Raw genomic sequence first — 18,162 nt, 5'->3', positions numbered from 1 at the left:
TTTGAACCATTATTTCGATTTTTTAGGGATAGAGATGCACTATCTACCTTGGGGTCCCTCTTGTTTCTAGTTTTTTTTTTTTTTTTTTTTAAGTGTTTTATTTTTCTTTAATTTTTCTAAAGGAGACCTCATATCTATTTAGGTGGCTAAGGTGTGGACTCGTGATTCAAGTAATCGTCTTATTAGAAGACCACCTTCTCTACCACCTTTGACCATGGGTGACCAACAACCCAAGACTCTTAAGGATAGGTTTTACCCCACCAGGGCTGCACAGCCCTCATGCATTAGTCCTGCCTGTTGTTACAGGGAATAACTATGAACTCAAGACCAACTTCATCAGCATGCTACCCCATTTTCATGGGATGGCTAATGAGGATGCATATCTCTTCCTTAGGGAATTTGAGGAGGTCTGTGTTCTAATTAAGGTCCAGAATTTGACTGATGATGCAGTTAGGCTTAGGTTTATACCCTTTGCCCTGAAAGACCAGGCCAAGAAGTGGCTCTATGGACTGCTAACAAACTCCATCAATACATGGGATGAGTTCACCATTGTCTTTTTGAGAAAATTCTTCCCTCTTCACAAGACCAATAAGCTTAAAAGTGACATCCTCCAGTTCAGGCAGAAACCACATGAGTCCTTTTCTAAATTCATGGAAAGATTCAAGGACCTCCTCTTAGAATGCCCTCACCATGGTTTTGACTTGTGGCAGCTATGCCAAATTATTTATGAGGGTATTGATTATCAGACCAAGCAACTTGTAGAGTCTATGTGTCCAGCAGGCTTTACTTCTTTTTCTGAGGAGAATGATGCAAGGACATTCTTAATCAACTTGGCTGATAAGACTAGGGAATGAGAATCTTCCCAAGAGGCTGAAAGGACCACTAAGGGGTATCTCATTGAGGGTATGCCAGCCAAGGAGGCCAAACTTGATAGCCTCATAAAACGGTTGGAGTCCATAGTTCTTAAAGAGTCTATACCAGTTAATCCGGTCAACCAGGTCAACCATGTGTCGGTATGCAGTTGGTGCCAAACCCCTGGACACCTTTCTGAGGAATGCCCCAACACCTTGGTGGGCAATTCCAGCACTGAGAATGTAAATGCTCTCTACCAAAATAACCCATATAGCAATACTTACAATCCAGGATGGAGAAATCACCCCAATTTCTCATGGAATCAAGGGAACCAAGCAAGCCCATCCAACTTTAACCATCAAGGCCAGGTTGGTGCCCAAAGGACCAACTATGCACCACAAAGCCAAGGAATGTCTCCTAACCCCTTTCCCCCTCGTCCTCATCCAGGACCTTCTATTAATTCTGCTAGGCCTCCTCTCCTTGCACCTTATCAGCAACCCCCCAGGGTTTACCAATATAGGAGAGGCAACAAGACTGAATGAGATGGACAACAAGATAGCTCTTCTCATGACAAGCCACAATAACATGGAAAAACAACTCAACCAGCTTGTCACAATCCTGCATGAGAGGGAAACAGGGAAGTTACCTAGCCAGCCTGAGCCAAATCCTAGGCATCAGGTTCATATTCAGCAAGGTACCCAAGCTCCTCCAACCAATGTTGCACAAGGCCAACAGCACCAAGGGCCCTCCAGACAGGTAAATGTTGTTTATGCTTTAAGGAGTGGCCGTGAGTATCAACAGGCTAGTGCACCTCAGTCTTTATCATCTCATACTCTTGTTGACTCTCCCCCTTCTGAAGAGGCCATTGAAGTGCCTACTGTTTCAGGTTCATCTGATGAACCTAAAGATATACCAGATGATTTGGTTGAGGAAACCAAAGAGGATTCTGTTGAGGAAGTTAAAAAGACCAACCCTGAAAGAATTTATACCCCACCTGCCCCTTTCCCAAATAGGTTGGTTAGCAAGAAGTCTCCTTCTGTGGAGAAGATATTGGATGTGTTCAAACAGGTTCAGGTGAATATCCCCTTGTTGGATGCTATTGCCCAGATCCCCGCTTATGCTAAAGTCCTCAAAGACTTATGCACCCAAAAGCGGACCACCAATGTGCCCAAAAAGGCATTCTTGGCTGCTAACATTAGTTCTCTAATCTCACAGCCTGTAGCAGCCAAGCATAAGGATCCGGGAAGCCCCACCATCTCTTGCACTATAGGCCATACTACCTATTGATCATGCCTTATTGGACCTTGGTGCAAGTGTGAACCTCTTACCCTTTCATGTCTACCAACAACTGGGATTGGGAGAACTGAAACCGACCAAAATTACTCTTCAACTTGCAGATCGGTCGATTAAAGTTCCTAAGGGAATGATTGAGGATGTCCTGTTGAAGGTTGGGGAATTTATTTTTCCTGTAGATTTTATTGTTTTAGATACCCAACCCACTGCCAACTTCAAGGACCAAATCCCAATCATATTGGGTAGACCATTCCTAGCTACCAGTAATGCTTTAATCAATTGCAGGAATGGTCTCATGAAATTATCTTTTGGCAATACTTCTGTTGACTTCAATGTGTTTAGATTGGGCAAGCAGCCTGACATGGATGAAGAGGTGCATATGCTTCAAGGATTTCCCGATGATATTGATACGTTCTTTGAGATTGATTTTGATTCGGGATTTCAAGAATGTATGCAAGAATTGGAGTGTGTTGATGATACTCCCTTATCTGAGGTCTGGAGCATCCAACCACCTTTGGAGCCCCTTGGACCCCTATCCACTTCCATTCCCAAATCCTCTATTATTGAGCCCCCCACATTAGAGTTGAAGGCATTGCCCTCCAACCTCAAGTATGTCTTCTTAGGACATGATCATACTCTTCCTGTTATTATTGCTTCTGATTTGACTTCTATTCAGGAAGAAGAGTTGATTAAGCTTCTAAAGGATAATAAGGAAGCCATAGGTTGGACCATGTCTGACATCAAAGGTATTAGCCCCTCCATTGTTCAACATCATATACATCTGATGGAGAGTTCCACACCTTCTAGGGAACCCCAAAGGAGGGCTAATCCTGTGATGAAAGAGGCAATCAAGAAAGAGATCCTAAAATGCTTGGATCATGGCATCATTTATCCTATTTCTGATAGCCAATGGGTGAGTCCTGTGCAGGTTGTGCCTAAGAAAGGAGGAGTCACTGTAGTTGAGAATGCTAAAAATGAGTTGATTCCAACCCGTATCCAAACAGGATGGAGAGTGTGCATTGACTATAGGAAATTGAATGCGGCAACTTGGAAGGACCACTTCCCCTTACCTTTTATTGATCAGATGTTAGAGAGACTAGCTGGCCATGAATATTATTGTTTTCTTGATGGTTATGCAGGCTATAACCAAATTCCTATTGCTCTAGAGGACCAACACAAGACCACTTTCACATGCTCTTATGGAACCTTTGCTTACCGGCGTATGCCTTTTGGGCTTTGCAATGCCCCTGCTACATTCCAAAGGTGCATGATGAGTATCTTTTCTGATATGGTAGAGCACTTCCTAGAGGTGTTTATGGATGATTTTTCTATTCATGGCTCTACTTTTTCTAATTGCTTGCATCATCTCTCTTTGGTTCTTAAAAGATGCATAGAAAAGAACTTGGTCCTGAATTGGGAGAAGTGCCACTTCATGGTAAAGCAAGGTATAGTTCTTGGTCACATTGTGTCCAAAGAAGGGATCAAGGTTGATAGATCTAAGGTGGACCTTATAGCCAATTTACCACCACCCAAGAGTGTGAAGGACATTCGATCTTTTCTTGGCCATGCAGGTTTTTATAGAAGATTCATCAAGGACTTTAGCCAGATAGCTAGACCTCTCACCTCTCTTTTGGCAAAGGACTGCCCATTTGATTTCTCTTCTGAGTGTCATGATAGTTTTGAGCAATTGAAAAGAACGTTGACTTCAGCCCCCCATTATTCAAGCTCCAATTTGGACAGTTTCATTTGAACTTATGTGTGATGCCTCTGATTTTGCTATAGGGGCTGTTCTTGGGCAAAGAATCAATAAATTGCCCCATGTGATTTATTATGCAAGTAGGACTCTTAATGATGCACAGCTTAATTATACCACCACCGAGAAAGAATTTTTAGTCGTTGTGTTTGCTTTAGAGAAGTTTAGGCCCTACTTGGTTGGATCACATGTGATTGTTTATACTGACCATGCAGCTATCAAATATCTTGTGCAAAAGAAAGATGCCAAGGCTCGCCTCATTAGGTGGGTCCTTTTGTTACAAGAATTTGATCTTGAAATTAGGGATAAGAAAGGGTGTGAAAATTTGGTTGCGACCATCTATCCCGGCTGCCTAATTCCTTGATCGTTGATTCTCCAGTCAACGAGAATTTTCCGATGAGTATCCGATGGCGTGTCTAGTGAACCTTGGTTTGCTTGACATTGTTAATTATCTGGTTACTGGTGTGACACCGCACATTGGTCCACCCAAGATAAGAATCGTTTCTTTTCACAAGTTAAGTATTTCTTTTGGGATGATCCTTATCTTTTTAAGACCGCCCGGATCAAGTAATCCGGAGATGTGTCCCCGATCATGAGCAACAATCTGTCTTATCTTTTGCCATGATCGAGGCTTGTGGAGGCCATTTTGGGCCTAATAAGACTAGGCCAAAGTTTTACAGGTGTGGATTTTATTGGCCTAGTCGTTTAAAGACGCTTTTACTTATTGCGGGCATGTTCTTCATGCCAATCCTTAGGGCGTCTTACTAAGAGAAATATGATGCCCCTCAACCCAATTCGTGGTTGAGGTGTTTGATGTATGGGGTATTGATTTCATGGGGCCTTTCCTAACTCTTTTGGTAACTGTACATATTACTTGTCGTGGACTATGTGTCCAAATGGATTGAGGTAGTTGCTTGTAAGACCAATGACCACAAGGTGGTTGTGAAATTTCGAAGGAGAACATCTTCTCCCGTTTTGGTACTCCCCGGGCTCTCATTAGTGATCGGGGCAAGCATTTTTGTAATCGGCCTTTTGAGGCCCTCATGAAAAAGTATGGTGTCGTCCATAAGTTGGCCACACCCTACCATCCCCAGACCAGTGGCCAGGTTGAGGTTTCAAATAGGCAGATCAAGCAAATTCTTGAGAAAACCATCAACCCGAACCGCAAGGATTGGTCTAACCGATTGGTAGATGCGTTGTGGGCCCATAGGACAGCCTTCAAGACCGATCTTGGTCAATCTCCGTACCGTCTGGTGTATGGAAAGGCATGTCACTTACCTGTAGAGATTGAGCACAAGGCCTTTTGGGCTATCAAGAAGCTTAACTTTGGCCTACGCACCTGCAGTGCCCATAGGAAACTCCAACTATCTGAGTTGGAAGAGCTTAGGAATGAGGCATATGAGAATGCCCGAATTTACAAGGAAAAAACCAAGGCTTTCCATGATAGGCACATTTTGAGAAAATCTTTTGAGGTAGGCCAGAATGTTTTGTTGTACAATTCTCGTTTGCATATCTTTTCAGGTAAGCTGCGTTCTAGATGGGATGGGCCCTATATTGTTCAAAAAGTTTATCCTCATGGGGCTGTTGAAGTCCTCAATCCAAGTACAGGAGCTACTTTCAAGGTCAATGGCCAAAGATTGAAGCCGTACATAGAGATGCCTACTCCAGTTGACGAAGAGGTCATGAATCTCCATGAGCCTCTTTACCTTGACCCCTGATATCCTGGTATGTATCCCCTCCCTTGTCCGTATTCTTTCTTTTCTGCATGCATTGAGGACACTGCATGAATTAAGTGTGGGGGGGTGTGTTGGACTTTAATTGTGAATTTTGTGAATTTTGAATTTTGTGAATTTTGATTGTGGCGATAGTTTTTGGGTATGTGCATAAGTCTCTTCAAATTGAAAAGCAAGAGTGAGAGGGAATTAGGTGCCCTCCTAGCATGCGAAATAATAAAAAAATCCCTTTTCAAGGATGTTAGTTGGTTTGTATCCGGTGATGGGGATTGAGTTTGAAAATATGAGTGCTACTTCATGTGATGGTTAGATTCCTCTATGTGTTTATGGACCCCTTTGATCTTTTGGCTAGTAGTTGAGACCAATTTGTTTGTGGCAAGGCAAGGCATGAAAGTGGAAGTGAATGAAAAAAAAAGAAAAAGAAAAAAACAAGGAACAGAAAAGAAAGTGGAATTCCTTAGGACTAGACAGGCACGTGCCTCATGAAGCGGGGGTGACTTGATCGAAATTCCTTGGAAGGAAACTCAAAAAAAAAAAAAAAAAAAAAAAAAAAACTCTTGCATCAATGTCTCAATGTCTTATGGATATATGCAAAAAGCGAAGCTACCAAGTATTTGGGTGTCTGGTGTATGCTCCACCATGTCATTCAGAGAATAGTAGTGGAGTAGAAATAGAGTTTGTGGTTGAGAAAGAAAAAAACTTTTGCCTTAATGCCTGAAAAAAAAAAAAGTATGGTCAACAATACTCAATGCCTAAGTCTTTGGTTCCATCGATGCTATGGGGGGTTTACTTGAAGGTGAGTAGTGTTCAGAAAATATGAGGAGATCCCTTGAACTTGATGCATGCTTATTACTTGAATTGATGTGGGGTGATAAAATTCAAGTGTGGGGGAACCTTTGGCTCCTTGATCTTTAGTTGAACACTTTTTGGGATTATGTGCACTGTCCTACTTATGCCATGATTAAAATTTACAGCATTTATTTACAATTGAATTTTGGGTGTATATTCACTGCAAACACCCACGAGACACAACTCGTCCAATAGGGGTAACCTAGGGGTTTAAAGGCTTGTTGCACATGCTAAGTGCAACCGTGATTCCTACGAAAGTGAGTTAGGATTTTCTGCATTCTAGGTTAATTTTTGTTTTTGCTTTACTTGAGGACAAGTAACGTTCAAGTGTGGGAGAATCTGATGAGCACATTTATGTGTGAAATTTTAGGGCATAAATTATACATTTTACCACATTGGACAGAGTTACTCGGTGCTTTCTTGTGCTTTTCAGGGTTTAGGTGAATTCTTGTGAAAATGAAGGAGATGATGCTAAGGAGATGTTTTTAAGCTTTTTAGAAGTGTAAATGGATGCATAGCCCATCGAGTCAGCTTCGCAATGGTTCAAACGGCACTTAATTCCGAGTTGAAACGAAGAAGTTATGGCCGTTTCCGTAACGACGCATGAAAATGGTCTATAGGGGTTTATTTATAATTATTGACAGTCGGATGGGGACAAAGTGAAGCGGAAGTTCGGATTTTAGGGGCCTTAATGCAATTATCAAAAGTTACTTTACTGTACCCGAAAGATTCCATTTGGAAGGCTCTGGACAGTCCAACTTCAACTTGAGATATCTTGGGCTCCCTAACTCCGAATTGGATGAAATTTGGGTCTATTTTGTGTGATTTTTTGCGAGGAAGACAATGGTGAGACCTATATAAGCACCCCATGCTCCACGTTTTCTGAAGGACAGAATGGGTATTTTATTTATTCTTGAAGGAATCCTAGTCATCACCCTTACTCTCTCTTTCTTCCAACTTCTCAAGGGCACTTCTGGAATTCTACTTGGGATAGATTTATATTTTCTCATCTATGGAAGGTTGAAAAATCAAAGATGCTTTGATTTTATTGCTTGGAGAAGATATCTACAAAGAAAAGGAAGCACTTGTTAGAATTGGAAGTTTATTTTTCTTAGGGAATATTTCTCCTACACTTCCATCTTCTCTCTTCTCCTCTCTTCCACCTATAAATACCCCCTACCTTTCTTGTAAAAATTTGCTCGTTCACTTAATGAAATTTCTTCTCTTCTTCTCCTTCTAATTTGTGATTTTTGGCTTTTCTAAGTTCTAGTTTGCTTTTATAATTTTTAGTTAATGGTTATAATAGGTTTAGTTTATGCTTTAATTTCAATTTAAGTCTTCAATTGGGTTGTAATTTCTTAATTCTAGTTTAGGTTTTAAGCCTTCTAGTCTAAGTTCTTAAGTTGATGACAAGACTTGAAGATTTAGAAGAGGAGGCCATGGTAAGTTTATGCAAGTATTCAAGCTTTTCATTTACATTCATGCAAGCACATCCAGGTTTTACTATCTAAACTCTCAATCTCATTCTCCATCTCCTCTATCTCTCTCTATCTTCTTCTTCTTCCCCCTCTATTTCTTTTATTTTAATTTTATATGGTTGTGGTTTATGGATGCATTTTTATTCCCTTATTTCTTTTTATGTGGTTAGTATGTGTGGCTGCATTTTTATTCCTTTCAATTCGCTTTAGTTTGATAGGTTAGATGCTCATGTGTTAGGACGCCGATTTAATCCCTTAATTTTGTTAGATGCTTATGAGTTAGGATGCATTGATTTTCGTTAGTTTAATTAGTTTAATTTAACACTTTAATTTGGTTCATTTTGCATTACTTTTAAGTTAGTTAAATAGAGTGACGTATATCTCCTCGTGTTCGACCCGTAGCTACGATTGACCCGTACGCTTGCGGTTTTATTTTAACTCAAACAGAGAGGCTCGTGGATCAAATTTATTTTTGATCGAATTGTGGGTGTGGCGATAGCAAAGGCACCCAAAAGTCCGAAGGTGATTGTAAACTGGTGGTTTGTTGGTGAGGACCTGAATGGGTGATTTGTGGTGTAAAACTTTGGTGGGTAAGCGGTTAATAAGATGTGTGGCGGTGAGGATGCAGTCACCCCAAAATTCCGGTGGGAGGTGGGCTTGAAAAGAGAGGGCCCTAGCAACATTGAGGAGGTGGCGATGTTTGCGTTCGACAATCCCATTTTGTTGAGGGGTGCCAACACAACTATGTTGATGGATAACTCCATGGGTGTTGAAAAATTGGTGGGAAGCATGGTTAAAAAATTCCCGACCATTGTCGGATCGGATCTGTTTGATTTGGCTCCCAAATTGGGTGTGTATCATTGAGAAAAAATTCTGCAATTGTGGCCAAGCATCAGACTTATGGTTTAGTAAGTAAACCCAAGTGCACCTAGAGAAATCATCAACAATGGTGAGAAAAAAACGTGCACCACATCGGGCGGGAACAACGTATGGCCCCCAAATATCGCAATGTATTAAGTCAAAACATTTAATCGATGAGATCACACTCCTTGGAAAAGGTAAACGGGTCTGCTTAGCTAAAGGGCAAATATGACAAACATGTTTATTTGATATAGTTATTTTAGGGGCAATGTTATTTAAAAGCTGGAAAACATCGTTGGAGGGGTGTCCAAGGCGATAATGCCAAAGACTTGGGGTGGGGGAAGTGGTAAAAGCGGCAAGGGGTGGGGTATTTGCGTCATCCAAGATGTATAGACCTCCATGAGCCTTACCCAGTCCAATCGTCTCCTTCGTTTGTAGGTCCTGGAAAAAACAATGAGTAGAAGTGAATATGGCTGAACAATTAAGAGATTGAACAAGTTGTTTGACAGAGAGGAGATTAAAATTAAAAGTGGGAACAAAAAGAACATTTTGTAATGGCAATGTAGGAACGGGAAGACAAGTGCCAATATGGGTGACCGAAGCACGATGCCCAGTGGGCAAGGTGATCGGAGAGGAATAAGGCTTGATGGTGTGTGACTAAAAAAGAGAGAAATCAGATGCCATATGGTGCGTGGCCCCCGAATCGATAATCCAAATATTAGAATGAGCAATATTACCTGCGGCATTGGCCAAGGGAGTCATATTACCAGATTGAATAAGTGCAAGGATCTGATTATACTGATCCGTGGTGAAGGTAGGAGCAGGCATAGTAGGAACATCGACCATGGAGGCCTGCAGAGAGCGAACTGGGTTGGATGTAGTAGGCGCGGCAGCCTTAGCGGAGTTCTTCGGTGGGTAACCATGTTTCTTGAAGCAACGAGACTCAGAGTGACCATCAAGACCACAAAAATCACAGTGGTAATGAGGTTTAGGGCGGCCAGATTTATGGTTGGGACGGCCCTGGGCAGCAAGGGCCGATTGAGTAAGAGATGGTTCAGGTGCCGCCAGTATGGAGCGTTGGCGTTCTTCTTGGAGCAATAGAGAATATGCATGGTTGATGGAAGGCAGCGGGTCCATCAGAAGTAGCTGGCTGCGGATCGAAGTGTATGAATCATTAAGACCCATCAAAAATTCAAGAAGGCGATCGCGCTGAAGTAGTTCAGAATGGTGTTGAAGAACACCGCAGGTGCATGCTGGATAAGAGTCATAGGGCGCAAGCTTGTCCCAAAAACCTTTGAGAAGTGTGTAGTAAGTGGCCAAGGAGGACGTGCCTTAGCGATGGTTGGAAATAGCACGACGGATCTCAAAGATGCGTGGGGCATTCTTTTGAGAGAAGCGATCGTGAAGGTCGACCCAAACCTCATGGGCAGAAGAGGCATAAAGGGCACTGTGTGCAATGTCGGTGTCCAGAGAATTTGCGATCCATGAAAGGACCATGCTGTTGCAACGCTTCCAGAGAAGAAACTGAGGGGAGGTTGCATCAGGTTGTGGAATAGAACCATCAATAAAACCCAGCTTATGTTTGGCCTCAAGAGCCATGCGCATGGCGCGGCTCCAGGTTGGGTAATTGATACCATGTTACAATTGGAATCAGATTGTGTGAATTACCTATGTGTTTCATTGATATGACTGTGCATTTATACAAGATAGAATGAATCTATACAAGGTAAGAAAATCAAATAAAAGGAATATGGAAAGAATGAATAAAATCAGGGAGTCTATCAATCTAATAGCTGTAGAATTCTATCAATCCAAAAGCTATATTATCACATGTGGAACATGTGATTTGCAGGATCTTCTAAGGATCTTCTAGTATCTCCAATAATTACAGTCACTTATTAAAGCTTATTCAGAATCTCCATCCGTTCATTGATGTCTCTCCTTCCATAGCCACTTCGACCCACACAAGTACATCTATCTTCCTTACATCCTCTTCCACCCGATGGATCATTGATTCTAGTGCCTCTATCCATATGACTGGTAAGTCAGAACTAATTTTTTTTGTTATCACATGTGTCTAACTCTTCGCATGTCATACTTTCTAATCGTTCCACTACTAATGTCACTAGTCATGGTATAGTATCCTCTACTCCACTATGAATTTGTCTTTTGTTCTTCATGTTCCCCAATCACCTTAATTTTGCTATCTGTGAGTCAACTGACTAAATCTCTTAACTACTCTGTCACTTTTTTTCCTTCTGTGAGAATCCGTTCCTTTTCGGAACTGCGCGTTCCAACGCTTGGTTCGGACGGGGTTGGGGCAATGCTCCTCGGTTGGATAGAGAAGGAATGCGTCTTCTCGAAGGTTAGGATTTATCTGGGGATGGGGGTCATACAATTAAATAAAATGGAGTCACCACCGAGGGTTAGGGCCTAGGACCCATTGGTGCAGCCTTGTTAGGGATACAAGTCTTCGTTTGGTCTGGTCAGAGATTCGAGGTAAGCGATAAGGTTACGAGAGTGGGAAGGTGTTAGCCACCCACCTCGCCTGGGTAAATCGGTTTTTCTACTAGATGCTGGTTTTTGAATATTCTTCCTTCATATATATATCCTATTTCCACACATATAGCTAAAATGATGCACAAATTGTTTAATTAAATTAACTACTGTACACTACACGGGCATAATTTAAAAGTCTACATTGTTACGGAATTAAAATTCGATGAAAGGATTAAATACCTGTATGCCTTAAATCAATACAATTATGTGGGACAAATCGCGTCCCCCAGCTCAGGTGGAGGCAAAAGACTCGCTTTGTCCTTCGTTGGACAGAGTAACACTGTCAAAAAGCAATTGCCTAAATATCAGGCAGAATAATGGCATCAAAAAATTTTTGGAAATCAAGCACCCGAATGTCAGGCAACGTAACGGCGTACGGGTGTTGGGTGCTAAGACCTCATACAGAATAAGGGGGTCAAAAAGTTTCAGAAACTAGGCTTCTCAGATATCAGGCAGAGTAAAGGCACACGGGTGTCGGGTGCTACGACTGCAGACAAAATAACGACGTTGGAAAGCTTCAGAAACTAGGGGTTAGGACATCGGGCAGGGTGACTAGGCCATGGGAGGCTTTGAGGTTTTGGGCAAAAACAGGTTAGGAAAGGCGAGTCCGGGGGAGTCGGACTCCGGACAGAGGGACGTGTCTCGAAAGCCCAAAATTTGACTGGGGCAAGGCCCTGAAACTAGGAAAAAGAGGAAAAAATTGAAAACTGGAGCTTTGGGGGTCCCCCCTCTCCTCAACTTGGAACTTGCTGAAATGAGGGGTGGGGGTATTTATAGGTAAAATTTCCATCTGGCGGCTCTACGGCGAAACCTGCAGCGCTGACGGATAAAAAAAATTTAACTTTGGGTCCCTTGCAGCACCGGACGTTGCCTCACGGCGTCGCAGGGTCATGGATTAGATGGGTGCACACTGTCACATGGCATTGCAGTTGGCGCGGCTCTGCCGCGCGGTGCCTCTGTGCTGCCACACAGTGCCGCAATAGGGCGCAGTGCTGTCGTGAAGTGCCACGGCCATGCGTGGTGCCGTCAAGTTATGGTTTCAGGCAGGGGCATCGTGTTGGGTCTTACTGGGGATGCGAGGCACCGTAGGTAGAGACGAGGTGGAATAGGGGGTGTCCGAGTCACTTCAAAGATAAAGAGGATTTAAAGGGCATTGTCAATCTTTTGTGTCAGATTGTCGTCATCATTGGGGGGTGGCAAAATTCAGTGTCTACAGTTTGCCCCTCTTTGGCCAAGACCTGTGCCAACAGCCGAAGGGCAGATACAAAAGAGCGCTTGATTTTGTCACCAGGAGCATGCATCACTGCCCCTTTGCTCATAGGTGGCAAAGTTTAACGATAAAACTTTGTCTCGGTAAACCATTCAATAAATCTTTTGAGCAACTACTACTGTCACTTTGCTCATAGGCGACGGTGTTCCCTCGACAAACTTTTCAGTGAGCCTCCTTGGGTTGGGCAACTACTCCATCACTTTGTTCAAAGGTAATGGAGGTCCCTTAGTAAACCTTCCGATAAACTTCCTCGGGTTGAGCAACTACTATCACCACTTTGCTCATAGGTGACGATGTTTTGAACTATAAAACCTAATTCGGCAAAATCGTTTGGTGAATCATTCGGCAAAACTTTTGGGATTTGGAATGAAAAACTTATTTCGGCAAATCGTCTGATGAAATCTTTTGTTTTGAATGATAAATCCTATCTCGGCAAACTGTCCGATGAAAAATTATTATCTTGAATGATAAAACCTATTTCGAGAAATAGTTTGATAGAAACGGACGCTTAATCCGCTGGTCCAGAGGATCAGATGTCCAAGGGAGATCGAAGATTTGATGGCAGTGGGTGATCAACAGATCGGATGACAGCGAATAATGGCAACGGGCGATCCAAGGATCGGATGACAACGGGTGATCAACAGATCAAATGGCAACGGGTGATCCAAAGATCAGATGACAATGGACTATCGACGGATCAAATGGCCACGGGCGATATAATGATCGAATGACAATGGGCGATCGACAAATCAAAAAGGGCAACAGTTTTGAGCGACGCTTCTTTAGATTTTGACTTATGAGCGACGTTCTGACTTTGAGTAACGCTCGGCAAAGTTTTGAGTTTGAGTATTACTCGATTGGAAATTTGTTTTTGAGCAACGCTCGACAGGAATTTTTGGTTTTGAACATCGCTCGATTGAAAATCTGATTTTGAGCAAAGCTCAGCAAGGATTTAGAATTTGAGCGACGTTCAACAAATTTTTTATTTTGAGCAACGCTCGACTGGGAAGGTATTTTGATTGAATTTCTCAAATGTACAATGAGACGGCATCGTGATCGAGTTTTTAAAAAATGCACGATGAGATGGCATCATAATCAAATTTTTGGGAAATGTACATTGAGATGGCATCGCGACCAATTTTTTGAAAACATACAATGAGATGGCATCGTGACCAACTTTTTGAAAAATGTACGATGAGATGGCATCGCGAACCGTTTTGAAAAATATATGATGAGATGGCATCGCGACCAGTTTTTTGAAAAATGTACGATGAGATGGCATCACGACCAATTTGGAAAAATGTATGATGAGATGGCATCGCGACTCATTCGGAAAAGTGTACGGTGAGGTGGCATCGTAACCCAAAAAAAAAGATTTTTTTTTGCGACCCTTCCATGCAGGACCGACTATTCTGCGCTGGGCATTGGCATGCGGGGCCACGGGCCTGCGCAGCAGTGCCACGTGGGACCGTAGCTGAGGTCACTGCTTTATTGCGAGGCCCCGCCAGGCACGCACCCATGGTCAAGCGGCACCGCCGACTTCCATTTTCTATAAATAGGGCGAGTGATGCTCATTTCCTACCTTTCCCTCTTCTTGGCTTGGGTTTTCCATTAGGGGTCGGTCCTCTCTCCTCTTTCTCTCTCTTATTTGTGTTTTTCTTGCTTTCTTCTTAGTTTGGCCTTCTGCCATGTCTTCATCAAAGCGGGGTAGGCCATCATCTTCTTCTTCTGAGGTGACCGGCGATCTAAAGGTGGAGTGGTACCCTGGCAGCATTTTGGTGGACACTGCCCTCCACAAATGTTGTTCCATCTTGGGTTAGGCTCTCAAAATGGTGAGTGGTGCTTGCCTTCTCTTCTTTTTTATGCAGTGCATGTTTTGTTCAATACTTGATTTCTGTCCATTATTTTGTAGGAGCTGTATTCCCCTAGCTATAAGAAATACTACCATACTAATGATGTCTTGTCATTGTACCAGCGACTCCATCCTGCTGTGAGGGAGAGGGTGGACCTGACAGGCCTGGGTCGTACTGCTCAGGTAGTTTCACCCAAGCTTGATACACCTGTAGTTCATGCTCTTACGGGCCGTTGGTGGCCGTCAACCCACACCTTCCATCTACCTGCTGAGGAGGTAACCGTCACCCCTTTAGACTTCTTTATGATTACGAGGATCCCCTTCTCTAGTGGACCTGTTTCGTTGACTCCTTCCATTCAGACGAAATCCCTTGGGGAGATTAGTGATCTCCCAGGTTTCATAGTGACTTCCCACGTCATTCTTTTGTCCACCTTGAAGAAAGAGTGGGACAATCGAGTGATTGATGATAGCTCCCCTGAGGAGTTATTTGATTAGGCTGCTAGGAGTTTTCTCCTCTATCTTGTCTCCAATGTCCTCTTCTGTGATGGACGAGGCCGCACAGATACTCTTCTTGCTTGTTTCTTTGAAGATTTTGAGGAGGCAAAGTCCTTTGACTGGGGCGGGTCTTACGCCCATTTCTTGAAGATGTTAGATCATCTTGTTTTTAGCATGCCCGGCTTGATTGGCTGTGCCTATGTTCTTTGGGTATGCTTCACTCCCCTGGCCCCTTTTTTTTAGCCTTCAATCTTGGTTTGGTTCTTGATATTACTCTCTTCTCTTTTTGACAAGTGTGGTGTTATGAGGTTTTGGGGATTCATGCCCCTTGTCTCCCTGATGAAGCGGCTCCTCCCCGAGCAACTCGTTGGGGGAAGGCCGGGTGTTTTTTTATCGATGAGCTGCAAGTACGCCTTCACCTCAATGATTTGGCAGTCTACTGGGTAATCAAAGAAACTTCTTTAAGCTTCTTTTTTCTAACTCGGTTCTCCTTGCTTGGTTTAACTAAATTGATTCTGTTGGCAGATCCGCTGGCAACCTTACGACGAGGAGCAGATTGATGATCCTGATGACCAGGAGGAGTATCGGTATGTCTTTGGGCTTGTCGAAGCCAAATAGCTATTAAATGATGACTTTAGTTTACTAGATCTATTGACATATTGTTTCAGCTCGGTGGAAACAAAATGCTTTTCCTTAGGATTCTCTCAACTAGAAGTAGAAATAGAGAACAAAGTAACTAGAAGGATTGTTATAATCTAGAAGGATCATCTAGAAAGCGAGTTGTTTTGGACGCATTCAGACAGAAAAGCTAACATAGATGTTATGGATCTAATTTTTTTGAATTTCATCAATGATTTGGCAGTCTACCGGGTAATCAAAGAAACTTCTTTAAGCTTCTTTTTTCTGAATTGGTTCTCCTTGCTTAGTTTAACTGAATCGATTCTGTTGGCAGATCCGTTGGCAACCTTATGATGAGGAGCAGATTGATGATCTTGATTACCAGGAGGAGTATCGGTATGTCTCTGGGCTTGTCCAAAAGTGGATAGCCTTTGAGGGTCCTTCCGAGTTGAGCTCTATCTTGGGGAGAGGGTGACCCTCCAATGGCATTCTGCTCAGATGGTGCCTTGACCTCCTCCTTCTCATATGCATGCTCCTCTCTTATCTCCTGATATCGAGGTCATGAGGGCTGGGATCTTAGCTTCGGAGCTGACTGTGGTAGATCAAAATTACCAGGACTTCCTTTATCGGGAGACAGTCTGTGTTCGCTTGACCCGGGAGGGTCCCATGGTATTTTCTTGAACCTCCTCTCCCTTTGTGACATTTTCTATTTTTTTGAGATTGACAATCTAGTCTCTTCTTCCCTTCCTTCTTTTTTACAGTACCTAGGCCGCCGTCTAATTCCCGACGAGTTTGGATTGCCTCCTTCATGTGACTGCAGTGTGAGCTCTCACCCTTCCCATGCTGCCGGTGCTAGCTTGCCTATCCCGCAAATGGGTGACCTCATCCAGGGTACAAGGGATGGAGCATCCCTTCCCAATTTGATATCAGTCTCTAGACTGGGCATGTTACCTCTTCTTTTTCTCTTTCTCTTTATGATTAATTCCTTGGTCTTGACTCTGACCTCTTCTTGGTATCATCATAACAGATTAGTGCTGAAAGATACGCTGATATGCGCCAGATGCAGGCGAGCATGGATGCCAAGTTCTTAGAGCGGATACGTGACATCCAATGGTTGGTGAGTACTTCCTCTTCTGTGTCTTTTGACGTTTCCTTTCCCTTCTTTGGAATCATTTCCCTTTTGGAAGTAATCTCATATATTTTCCCTTTTAGAGCGGTCAGCTCAATGAGATGAAGGAATCACGGGACCACTTTGAGAATCGCTGTCAGCGGTATTCTGAGGAGAACATGCACCTTTGGAGGCAGCTAGGGTGTGCAGGACTCTTTCCATCGCCATCCACGGCACAAGGTGATGATGATGATGATGATGGTGGTTATGATGATGAGTTCATCTCGGAGGCTGATAGCGAGGCTTCATCCTTTGGCGGCGAGAATTAGCCTTCTCCCCTTCCCCAGTTATTAAACATAATTTTTTTTTATATGGATTTTAGAATATTGTATGGATTTTTAGAGTGTTGTTTGGATTTTAGAGTGTTGTTTAGATGTTAGACATTGTAGTTTATTTTCTTTATTCTATCTTATGAACAAAACAGGTTAATTATTTTGAAGAGAGGGAAGATGTGAGCATTGCAATGGGGTCATTTTGACACCATTGCATGCATGATCAAAGAATTAAAATCCTAATCTAAGATCAAATCAAGTTTTTAGGCTGAATTCTTAACAATTAGCTTGAATAGTAGAATTTCAACAAGAGAAGAAGGAAAAGAGGACTGTGTAGATATGTATGCTTACCCTTGTAATCCAGTACAGAAGAATTTAGTGTCTAGCAACACAGTTCTTCTTCTCCAGACACTCTCCTAGCTCCTTCTTCTCCAGAGCAAAACAGCATAACAAGTTTTGGTAGAAATGAATTTTGAGGCGGGTCTTAGGTTTATATAGTGAAGACCTTAGGGTCCGTTTTGTTTAGGTAGATAGGAATGAATTTTAGAATTTTAAGTGATTCTAGCTTAGTGGAAGTCGGAACCAAGACCAAGGAAAATATCCCGTGTTATGTTCGGGAATCCGATCAATGTAAAGTACAGGTAATTGTGACATAACTGGAGTATGTGGGTCCCATAGGGGCAGAAATGACTTTTTAAGCCGGTATGACCATCCCATGGTGGCAGTCCGGTCGGTACGGCTGATAGGCTTGTTTACAATCAACGGTTTACCGAAATAATTTAAACAAAGTTACTACCTATTGTTCGGCATCCAAAATGGATAGACCTAGCATGTGTTCTATCCAACATTCTTCGCATGCAAGGGTAATGTGTGAGGTTTCTCCAGGCTTTGCAGATTCCACAAGGGCTATATTAGATGGTTCTTCAGAGTCTGGTATTAGTGAGACGGGGAATTGATCCATTTCCTCAACAGACAATGCCCATATTGCGAGGGCATATATAGTAGTTGAACTTGAAGTAGGCATTACACAAGTTCAAATTAGGCTTGATTTAGAGGTGGGTTTTACAAATTCGATAAATATTGAATCCTTGTAGGTCTTGAAACAAAAG

At 42.7% G+C, this 18,162-nt stretch overlaps 1 pseudogene; it reads left to right on the top strand.

Moving 5' to 3' along the window:
* The first annotated feature begins 1,902 nt into the window (after positions 1 to 1,902).
* Positions 1,903 to 16,088, top strand: LOC122638925 (annotated as a pseudogene).
* Positions 16,089 to 18,162: the final 2,074 nt, after the last annotated feature.

The sequence above is a fragment of the Telopea speciosissima genome, chromosome 9 (genome assembly GCF_018873765.1).
Source record: "Telopea speciosissima isolate NSW1024214 ecotype Mountain lineage chromosome 9, Tspe_v1, whole genome shotgun sequence".
Lineage (NCBI taxonomy): Eukaryota > Viridiplantae > Streptophyta > Magnoliopsida > Proteales > Proteaceae > Telopea > Telopea speciosissima.
Note: the sequence above shows the minus strand (reverse complement) of the source record. Positions and strands in the feature narration are given on the sequence as shown.